Source organism: Carlito syrichta, unplaced genomic scaffold (genome assembly GCF_000164805.1).
Source record: "Carlito syrichta isolate Samal-C Ts95f unplaced genomic scaffold, Tarsius_syrichta-2.0.1 Scaffold301835, whole genome shotgun sequence".
NCBI lineage: Eukaryota > Metazoa > Chordata > Mammalia > Primates > Tarsiidae > Carlito > Carlito syrichta.
In genome coordinates, this window is record NW_007245931.1 from 331301 (window position 1) to 341015 (window position 9715).

General features: G+C 47.8%; 1 protein-coding gene across 1 annotated transcript in view; it reads left to right on the forward strand.

Moving 5' to 3' along the window:
• Window positions 1-1944: 1944 nt before the first annotated feature.
• EPB41L3 (erythrocyte membrane protein band 4.1 like 3) overlaps window positions 1945-9715 on the forward strand; it is a 229457-nt gene continuing 221686 nt past the window's right edge. Inside the window, exon 1 of the mRNA XM_021711050.1 lies at window positions 1945-2223. The gene's annotated coding sequence lies outside the window, so the exon portion shown is untranslated. The remainder of the gene's footprint in view (window positions 2224-9715) is intronic.

The window sequence follows — 9715 nt, forward strand, 5'->3', positions numbered from 1 at the left end:
AAAAAAAAAAAAAAAAGAGTGAAACTCCAACTCAAAAAAAAAAAAAGACTTTTGATACATACAGGGCTCCAGTGTCCACTAATTTCTCCCACTGTCAGATTAATTTTCTCTTTCAATTCTTTTTCATCTTTCTTCTTTTTCCTATATCATGCTTTTTCATTCACATGAGTCTTTGAGTTCCTTCTCTAATTTTAAGGAAATTGCTCTTCCGAGGAGGAACTTTTCATTACTTCTAAGCTTGAAACAGTGCTCCCAGAAAGAAATGCATCTTGTCAAGTATCTGTGCTTCACCTGTCAACATCACAGACACATTTAGTTTAACAATCACTGCTGTCTTAGCCCCTCTTGCGGACTTGTTTTTTTAAATCAGGGATTCCTCTAGTTATTGAGTCAACATGGACTTAAACTTGAGCAAGCCACACCTTCATTCTATTCATTGTTGCACCCAATTCAGGTCAAAGTGCAATTTGTAAGCAAGCACTTAAACGTGGGTATTGAAATATCTCCTTTTGAATGCTTTGCCACTGGACTGCTGTCTTCAGAAGTCTCAAGGGGGAAGGACAAGGACTAGTTTGCCTTTTATGAGAGTGCCCAGAGTAAGTAAGCACTTGACTGTAGGAAAAAAAGTTGCGATTAATTCCCAAAGAGATCCCAGGATGACAGGGTGTCATGAAAGAAAACCTTTGAAATGCAATCAACTGGTGTGATAAAATAGTGGAACAAGTTACTCAGCAATAGTTGTCAGGAGAAGCTTCTTGACTGGCGCCAACTGTTCCCAATATGTCCTTGTAAAGAGCCTTCTGACTTCCTCCAGGAAAGCCAATTCCCTTCACCCCACTCATCTGAGGAGTCCACAAAACACAGCTGGATGTCCCCATTAACAGTGCCACACCTGCACTCTCAAAACATAGACATTTCCCCTAATGGGCTATAAAATATGCTATTTGGACAGTTAATTTTCAAACGTTATTAAACTAATAGGCACTTGGCAATGGACCTCTTTCACATAGATACACCCAAGAGTCAGACATTTCTGACTGATTGGATGGCTTTCCAGACTTCTGATTGTCATGTTTTTATAGCTTTTTCTCCTCCGGAAGGTTGTACCAAATCAGTTTTCCAGAAAGCACGCCTTCAGGAGCTACTCAGAGGCAGAGTGAGTGAGGAGTGCCTGAGTGCCCCGAGCAGATTGCGCAGTGAATTCCTGTTCGGGTCTTTGGAGACAGAGGAGCAGGGGAAAAGAAAGATAATGGTCCCTTTGTTTATTGAAAGGTCTAGGAGTTGTACAAAGTACAGGCCTCCTTCGTTTGTGCTCCGGCCTGAGTTTTCATGGCCTGGACTCTGAAGGCCACAGAATCAAGCAAGTGCGTGGTGACACGCTCGGCCTTCAGGAAACGAGGGCACGAGTGAGGGCGGGCTTGGCAAGGCTGAAACCCTAAGGCGCTCCACTGCCGTGGTGCCGGCTGGTTGAGGAAAGACCAGCACGGCTCTGTTCTTCACGTTTGGTGCTACATGTGAAGCAGAGTGATGAAACAATTCCCAAACCATTTTTGGGCCGCATCCCTAATACTCTGCTGCTGTGAGGTTAACTCTTTTTAGAGCCTGCGAAAATTTAATACAAGCAAAGAAATCAAGTTGCCAGGTCCCCTCAAGGCGCAACGAAGGGACATTCCTCATAGCCGCTCCCTTTCCTCCTGTCTCTGCCTACACAAAATTGTGGTGTGTGTGTGTGTATGTGTGTGTGGCGAATTCTTCCCTGCTTGCAGAGCCCGCTGGCTATAAAGCCCAGGGAGGCCTGAACGGAGAGCCACACTTCGCGAGCGCGGCTCGGAGGCGGGCGCAGGGCGGGGCCGAGAGCGGGGACCGCCCGGGCGCCGGGCGCAGCCAACCAGCACGCAGGGAGGGCGGGCCCGCGCGGGCTGGGCGGCGCGGGCTGTCACAGGCGCCCGACGCGCGCTGCAGGTGGCAACTTGGAGGTGCCGCCGCCACCGCTGCGGGAGGATTCCGGCTCTGGCGGCTCCTTCCAGCCTCCGGGAGCTCTTTCCCGCCGGCGAGCCCGAGACTGGACCGGGAAAAATTCGAGGGAAAGAGCCGCTGCGCAGGAACCTGTGAACAGCCCTGCCTCTCTGCCCTTGCGCTACTTTTTGTCTCCGAGGAAGGTTGTGCCTGGAGGCTGGAAACAGGCTCCAGAAGGGGCCGGGGAGGAAGGCTCCGGCGACCCAGGTGAGCGCCTTTCCTTTCCAGAGCCCCATCTTGCTGGGCTGCCGGGCACAGGCAGGGAGCGCCAGCGCGCCCGGTGGGCAGGGACCGGGGCGCGGGCGCCTGCCCTTGGCTTGAGGTCGATGGGGGAGATAGAGAGGAAGGAGCGAGGCTGGTCCGACCGGGGGTGCTGCCTGCCCGGGCCCACCTGGAATCGGCAGGGACACCCGGGCGACCACCCCGAGGCGAGGGACGGGCAGAGAGGCGCCTCGAGGGGCAGGGGAGCTTGCGACCTGGCTTGGGCTAGCCAGGGTCGACCCCCGGCGCGCCTTGCGGGAGCCGGGCGCGGCGTCTCCGCGAACCCTCGAGCCAGTGCGCGGAGCCGGGCGAGCGCACGAATCTTCAGCCCCTCCGAGCCTGAGGCGCTGGAGGACGTCATCCCTCTCCGCTCCGGCAACTCCTCCTCCGCCCCTATCGCCTCCACCCCCCTCGCCCGCCGTGTAGCCTATTCGGAGATTCCGTGCCTTTGCCAACGCGCGCAGTGGTTGCTGCTGTCACTCCCTCCCCGCCCTCGCCGGAGTTGGAGCGCCCTGGGGTCCGGCTCCCCGGCTCCCGCCGCCTAGTTGTGCGCTGGAGGCGAGTGGGGCTGGCCAGTTCTCTGCGCGGAGGGCCGGAGGTGAACGCAGGCTCGCTCTTCAGGGCTCCCTCCGAGTCCATCCCCGCCCCTCTGCAGCTTGAACCGCTAGATTCCCAGAGAGCGGAATCTCAGAAGCCAGACCTTCCTCGCCCAGGGGAAACTGGGGGACCTCCTAGGAAGGTGCAAGTCTTGCAGATGAGAGCAGAGCCTCCGCCTTCATCTCAGCTTAAGTCCCTGCCTTCAAGTGGACAGTGGCTCTGACCTCCGCATTCCGGCTGGAGGGGTGGAGGGCGCTAGCGGCACTGCCTGTGTGTGTGTGTTGTGTGTGTGTGTGTGTGTGTGTGTGTGAGCGAGTGCGATTCGCTGGGAGGCAGAGGCGCAGGAGCTGGCTCCCGCTGCCCGGCGGAGCCGCAGGGCCCGCCGCCCCCGGGCGTCGGCCAGCACCCCAGCAACTCCGCGCTGCTTCCTCTCTTCTCTAGCTTCTGCTCCCGGTCCCCTCCACCAAGGCGCATCCCAGGATGAAAATCGTCTGTCCAGGGGGTGCGGTTGGGAGAGCGAGGCGCTCCCAAGGCTAACGAGGCTGTTTTTCCAAATTCGGGCAGCGCCCCTCGCCGGGCATTGCATCTTCCCGCGGCTAGGCTGTAAGGGCCACCGGCGGAGGCTCCGGGGAGGGCGTCGTGTCACCCGGGATACCGAACTTGGGGGCTGCTGAGCCTCCGAACTCCCTTTGGCGCGTCCTGATCAGCAGAGGGAAGCTGGGGGCCGGCCGGTCCGCGCTGCGCGGAGGTGGGGTGGCCCGGCCGGGGCTGCAGGAGGAGTCAGGACTATGGGAGGGTGTGTCCAGGGCTGCAGCGGGCTCGGAGAGGCTCCGAGTTACCCTGGAAGTTGGAGTCCCGGTCTGCACGGCGCGGTGGCCGCGCTCGATCACCGCTGCGGATTCGGAAACCGCAGCAGCTCGGCGCGTTTCGCCGTCCCTGGGCCGCCCCCTCGGCCCGCCGGCCGCGGCTTTCGCTTTCCTTCTGCAGAAGTGAAGCCGCGCCTGGGCCGCGCGGGCTGGCGGCCTCTGCACCAGAAAGGCCCGGGGAGCTGGCCGCCAAAGCCTCCAGGAGCGAGGGCGGCGTCCAAGAGACAAGGAAGGGGGAAACGCCGGGATCCGGCGGGTCGCGCAGTCGCCGGGGGTCGGCTGTGAGCGCCAAGGATCCCCGAGGCGAGGCAGGGCAAGGCGGGTCCCACCCGGTTGGAGGCGCCGCTCCCCGCCTCGACCCTCCCCAGGGGACCCGGTGCTAGAACAGGCCCCCTCCCCCCGCTGGCCGACAACTCCTGTGTAATTTTCCCTCTGAAGTGCATTGGATTAAGACTGGGCCTGGAGAACGCTGGAATCCACAAAATGAATGAAAGTAGAAACGATGGTAAATCCCAAATCTAATTGCGGTTTAAATCTAAATTCCATTTGATTAGAAACAGACTCTAATCTGGTAGAGCAGGGTCTGGGTGGGAGCCTCTATATTGCATTTCAAATAATGACAGTTAACTGACGGCCCAGCAAGATTTGCCCTTTCCCAGCTGGAATTGTGCAGCTTTGGGGGTGGGGGAGGAGTGGGTGCGGGGACGCGTATGTCTTTACACATAATTTAGAACGGGGAAAGATTCAAGTTCAGGTCGGTTCTGAGATGACCTTGGGAGCCCCCATCTTCCCTTTCTATTATTGGCCATTGTCGGTTCCCAGGTGGATCTATTACAGTTCAGACCTAAGTGACACCAAGGGGTCCAAGATCCTCTCTTGTAATATCAGTTTCCAAAGAGGACATGTAAATAGAACATGTGATAACCTTAGGAAAACATTCTCCTTCCTGAAGAGCAGAGGTGTAAAGCCAAAATTGTATACCTGGACAGTGACCTCTCAATCCCAATAATGGAGACAGGGCTGTCAGTAGAATGTGAGTTATTGAGGGCAGGGCTGTCTTTTCTTATCCTTTTATTCCTAGAGTCTGGCACATAGTAGGTGTTCAAAAACATTTATAGACACTTGCTTAAAAGTACAGACACTGACCTGAAAATACATTTAATAGTTTCTAGGATCAATCATTATTAAAAATCAGTATATTGGACCAGGTGTGGTGGCTCATGTCTATAATCCCAGGGTTTGGGGAGGCCCAGGGAGGAGGACTTCTTGAGCCCAGGACTTCAAAGTTACGGTGAGCTATGATCATGCTGTATTCCAGCCTGGGAAACAGAGTAAGACCACCTCAAAAAAAAAAAAAAAAAAGAAGAAGAGTTTAAACAAATTATAATATCATTTTGAGGACAAGTCTGTGCACCATTTAGTTACATTTATTTTAAAATTCTTTTGAGATTGGTGAAATAACTTTAAATAAGAAAGCACATTAGGAAATTTAGAAATTACAGAATGATAGTGTTGGATGATCAAAGTCCCTCTATCACAATCTCTGTAAATACCTCTAGAAATGGGGATCTCGCTACTTTCAGAAGTATTCTATTTTAGGGAAGTTCTTTATTTAAATGATAGGGACATGGAATGAACATATCATGGTCTCTGCCCACATGAAGCTCACTTTCTAGTTGGCGGGCCAAAAATTCTAGTTGGAAACATTTGGATTTTGGTGCCACATGACAGAGTTCAGGGACAAAGTAACCCCACACTCTGGGCAGCGACAGCAAGGGGGACTGCATGAAGGATGGGTCCTGTGTTTGGATCTGAAGAAGGCAGGGAAGTTCTCCTGGAGAATTTTATAAACGGACTTAAAAGGAAGTTTTGAAGGTCGGCCTGCATTTGTGTTCCTTCCAGTTCCATCTCCTGAGCTATAACACTCCACCTTCTTTCTGTTCTACACACCCACTGTTCTTCTATTTAAGAACAGTCTTCATGTCCCTCTGTTTTCTTCTTTTCTCTAGGCCAAAGAGCCACAGAGTCTTTATGTTACACCCAATCCCAAATTACCCACTCTTCTTATAATACACTGAATGCTGACATGCTTTCTCTAGGGGAAAAAAAAAAAAAAGAAGAAGAAGCAAAAACTCAAGTACCGTAGTATTTTAAGTGAGGGCAGGTTGCCTGTGAATGGTTTATTACAATGATCCAGGGCGTGGGATGAGTCACAGTCCACTCTGGGCAACTACTTCCTCATCTGTAAGAAGACTAATGATTTTCACCTACCACCCTGTGAGAATTAATTTATGACTTCAGAGTTATCTGAGATGCTTGGAAGGAAAGTGTGAGACCTAGCATGTGAGAATATAGAATTTTTCAGTTCAGTACTGGCAAACCAAGAATAGCAAGAAACACAGTAAGAAAACATGACTTTCCATTGGAGAGCTGCTAAGGAGGGTAGAGATTTTAAAAGGTATTGAACCATGATATTCACAATAAAGAAATATAGAAACAGTTTATGATTTGACATTTTGCCAGGGAGTAGAGAAAACTGGAATATAAAACTCAAAGTAGCCACCAAATCGCCGAGGAGAGGAAATTAATGTGCTTTGTTTTAATGCTAGTTCAGTAGCATGTGAAGCTTTTATTTGGGTGGATTTAGTGTCATTATGACGTGTTTTGTAAAGCAGGGCTGATGGATGTCCAGCATGCATTCTGAAGTGCTGACTGTCCTAAAACCCAAAGCTAATGTAAGAACCAATATCCTCATGAGATTGTGGAAAGAATTCAATACAAAGGAGCTGAAAGGATATTGTCTTGGAATCCTACTTAATGAGAGAGTGAGCAACTAACTAAGTTTAAAGCAGTGATGAGACAAGGGCATGGCACTGAATGTAATTGGGGCCGATTAGGTGTGATTTCAGTGGAGTAGAATGAGTGCAGATCAGGACTGGAGAAGACATTATTGGGCAAAGGAATGCATGGCAGGACTGAACACTGGAGACTTCAAAATAGAAAGAAAAGAGCTACCTTTTTTTCTTTTTGGTATTGGGGGAAACAGGGATGGATCAGACTTGGACACCTCACTCCTGGGGTCAGCTCATTATATAACATCTCTGAGCCACAGAGTTCATCCATAAAATGGGGCTAAGAATGCGTTATGGTGAGCAGTTAATAACAGAGCATGGAAAACACGTATAGCACCTAGTCTGCTTTGAATTGAGCCATCCTACCATCAAACTGCTGGTTTTCTAGAACCAGGAGTGTAGGTTGGCTGGGTGGATTATTATCAGATCTTTATCTTCATTCTTTAGCCTCACGTTTCCAGCTGCCAAGTGAATATTTCACCAAGTAGTTCCAGTCGCCCCAAACCAAGTATGTCCAAACATTTCGTTGATGGATTTCATACTTTTCTCTCTTACTCTGGAACCACCGCATCCTAAGTCACCCAGCAGAAGACCTGGTCTTCAGTTTTTACCTCTTCCTCATCTTATGTTGCTCCCGCACAGACATACATCTTAGAGGGGACAGTGGCCACAGCCACTTCCTATCATATTTGCCACCAGTGCTACCCCAGGTCCTTGTTACCTCCTGCTTAGGACACTGCAGTAATTGTCTTAGCTCACTCTCGTTCCTCTTTCCCCAACTTCTGCTTCCAGTTCAATCCTTTTATGGTGCTGCTTTGATTACATTACTTTCTGCTCCAAACCTCAAGCTACATCTGTTTCCTAAAGGATGAGAGCTAACTCCTTGTAATTTGTATTCAAGACCCTTTGTTTGCTCTCCTGTATCTACATGCTCAGTACTGTCTCCCATGGCCCCAATAGGAAACCCATGGCAACTCGCGCCAATTCTGATACACGCCTTTGGATTTCATCTATCTGTCCTTTGCTTTAACTGAAATGTCCCTCCTCCCGTTCTTCATCATGCAGTCCTACCAATTCTTCAAGGCTGCATTCAAACACCACCTCTCTTATGATATTTTTCTTGATTATTTTCAGAATTAATCTCTCTCTCTCTTTCTCGTATCTTTCCTTCTTAAGCTTTTTGCTCTTTCCTCTCCCATGGCTCTCATAGTGTATTTATTCTTTGGTGTGTTTTATTGATTGGGAGCAAGGACTCTGACCTATTCACCTTTGTGTCCTAAGTGGTGCCCAGAATGGAGACTCCACTGTAACTTTTCACTGAATGAATGATTGTCTAGGGACATCTGAGAAGAGGTTGTGCCAGAACAGGAGAAGAATATTCTTCCAAACTTGTATCAAATCAGTATGAGGAAGAAAATACCAGTCTTTGATCAGGTCTTTATAGGCAAAGTGGAAAAATAGGCAACTATCTGGAAACTTCAAAAACCATCCTCTACCCCAGGATCAATTACATGGATAATTTATGCTTTGGAAGCTGGAAGAATGTGTAAAATTAACATTCTTCATTGTGGAGAAAAGGTTCTAGTCATGTGAGCGAGGCAGAGCTTTCAAACGCAGAAGAGAATATGGCGAGCCAAGCTGACAGTGATGGCGCTGAAAGGAAAACGAGATATGCTAGACCAAGTGCCCATATAGTGTTGAATGCGCTCCGAGATGTGTGAGAGAATTCTTGGTTTGGGGCTTAGGGGTTTGTCTGATCTAGAATCCCTTTTAGGAAGCTTTTCATCTGATTCCTACCTTGGCTGTTTGCTTTACATAATATAATCATACATGTGTTTGTTAGCATGTGTGGTTGTTTAAATGTTTTTGACCTAGGTAAAATCACTTATTCAGGGGATGAAACTTCTTATGATCTCTTACTTTTTTTTTTTAAAGAATGAAAAAGAAGAAGTCATTCCTTGAGTGTATACTAAACGTTTGAGGTCAGGTGGAGAAATAAATTGTTATGAGAAGATCACCAGCCTCATATTCCAGGAACAAAAATACTTCCAAACTGTTCAACATACAAACCTTCAACTTGAGAGGATAAATCCATCCTCATCAAGTAGTTGTAAACAGTTCATTGTTCACTAGGAATGAGCAAAAAGAAAAAAAAAACAGGGCATGATCAGGTACTGAGGTTTTAAATAGTTCGGAATTGGGCACTTCAGTATAATGTTAGAATTATATACTCAAACCTCCTCTGGAATATGAGAAATTAAATGAGTCTAAGTGATCAATAGTTTTTGTATCTATGTTGTGTAGATTTTTTTGATTTATGAAGTTTATATAAATATGTTATAGGGTGTAAAAGATGCTGGTCATCCACTATGTGTAAATATTTGGCCATACATGCATGATTCATATCAGAATTCTGCCACACCCAATTCATCTGAGGCCTACAAAGCCTCTCTCAGCCTCAACTTTCTCACTGGCAAATGGGAATAATAGGATTCCCTACATCACATACAGGTGAACAAAATTAAATGACATCATGTATGTGACTGTACTTTATGAGTGAAAAAGTGAGACCGTCACAATATTTTAATTACTAATTTGATAGATTTTTTAAAAAAACCTGCATCTTACCATGCAAATCTCTCCATCTCTGTAAACCCTTCAGGATAAATGTACAACATGGAATAGTCACAACAACTAGTTCAAATGCAAGCAAGTGTTTAATTAGGGACTCATATTCACTTTTATGTAAAAAACTTATTTCTTTTCCCCTAATAGTCACAAAATTATGCAGAGCTAAATAAGGAAACCAGGGGTTTGCGTGGGCAAAGATCATTTTGATAAACTGGGAGTCTAATTTAAAACCAGTTGCTACCATAGATGGAAATTCATTTTCATTTCATCTAAAATAGTGATCTCTTTGAATGTCAGGTGCCCTTTTTAGTTTGCATTGTGAATAAGATAATATCATACACAAAATGAAAATGTTTAAAAATATGTAGCCTGCATAGCCAAGGAGCAGAATAAACATGATGACATAATATAAAATTAGTGACGTGTCCTTAATATTATGTTCAGTATACCCTAGGATGTATCATAATAGCTAGAATTGCCTTGCTGTACTTT